The sequence below is a fragment of the Apium graveolens genome, chromosome 3 (assembly GCF_009905375.1).
Source record: "Apium graveolens cultivar Ventura chromosome 3, ASM990537v1, whole genome shotgun sequence".
NCBI lineage: Eukaryota > Viridiplantae > Streptophyta > Magnoliopsida > Apiales > Apiaceae > Apium > Apium graveolens.
In genome coordinates, this window is record NC_133649.1 from 78,846,935 (window position 1) to 78,848,468 (window position 1,534).

Sequence of the window (1,534 nt, forward strand, 5' to 3'; positions counted from 1 at the left end):
TCTTACTTGCCCTATGTAATCAAGATAGATAGCTTGTGCTTAAACCGTTCTGTTGTCAAATTCTATAGACATATAGGGTCTCAATATAATTGGTGTCTATTCAGCTTCTATCTCTTTTATGGATGTCTGGTAGTATGATACTCGTGCAACAAAAGTTGGCGTTTATCAGTTTTGTGTTGTCTTATTAGTGTCGTCACCATTGCATGCTAAGGTTGAGAAGAATAAGGCTATTGAAAGAAATATTTAATGAAGTTAGAATCCCATGTTTGTCATATATATATTAATTCAGTCAATTTTATTCTCTTAGTTATAATTGTTAGTTTAATTCTTATTTATAAACAACCTCAATTTGTTATCATCTTATTATTGAATAATAACCATACATTGTTGCTTAAGTGCATGAATTAATTAGTTAACCAAAGCCAATCTTTGTGGGAACGAACTAGAAAAAATTCTATACTACTTGCGAACTCGTATACTTACGTGTATTATTAGCGCGTGTTTAGCGACTAACAAGCTTTTGGCACCGCTGCCGGGGACTGCAATGTTAATTTATAGTTTATGTGCTTTCCATCAGTGGTCGTTAAAGTTTAGTGACTCAGACATTGTTACTTATTTGTTTCCTTGTCTTATTTCAGGTACTCTAGCGAGGGTGTATGCATGCGCGTTCGCGTACTCGTAAGAGAACTCTGGATAAAGCCGAGGAAGAAGTGGTGTAGTTCGTAAGGAAGTTTTTGAGGAAGAAAAAAAGGTAGAAGAAGAAGAGAAAGTCGAGGAACCAGCTTTAGTAGAGATGGGTGATCAAGCAGAAAATTCTAAGACTTTGATGGACTATTCTCAGCCTAAGATTAATGACATTCAGTCAAGCATAATCAGGCCAGCCATCAGGGCTAACACTTTTGAGATCAAGGTAAGCACGATTCAGATGATACATAACTCAGTTCAGTTTGGGGGTTCTCCTACCGAAGACCCCAACATGCACATCAGGGATTTCATCGAGATCTGCGACACTTTCAAGTTCAATAATGTGAGTGAAGATGCTATCAAGCTGTGACTCTTCCCGTTCTCTCTGTGGGACAAGGCTAAGTGATGGTTATATTCTCTACCAGCAGGGTCTATAACCACTTGGGAAGATCTTGCTCAAAAGTTTCTCACTAAATTCTTCCCTATGGCGAAGACTGCTGCAATCAGGAATGCTCTTACTCAGTTTGCTCTGAAAACTGGAGAATCTCTGTGTGAGGCTTGGGATCGATTTAAGGAGATTCTAAGGAAGTGCCCACATCATGGCATGTCTGATTGGATGAATATTAACTGTTTCTACAATGGATTGGGTGCTACTTCTAGACCCATGCTTGATGTAGCATCAGGAGGAACCTTGTGGGCTAAAAGCTTCGATGAAGCTTATGAACTTATTGAACTGATGGCTGCTATTGAGTACCAGAATCCTTCCCAAAGACTGACTCATGGAAAGATAGCAGGAATTCTGGAGTTGGATGCAGCAACTGCTATAGCTGCCCAACTTAAGGCTTTGACG

The 1,534-nt window shown here is 39.2% G+C and overlaps 1 non-coding gene across 1 annotated transcript; it reads right to left on the reverse strand.

Moving 5' to 3' along the window:
* Positions 1-1,183: 1,183 nt before the first annotated feature.
* LOC141716048 (small nucleolar RNA R71) lies at positions 1,184-1,290 on the reverse strand. Its single transcript, XR_012572781.1, has one exon. It is a non-coding gene; the product is annotated as a small nucleolar RNA R71 (small nucleolar RNA).
* Between the last annotated feature and the right edge of the window lie 244 nt (positions 1,291-1,534).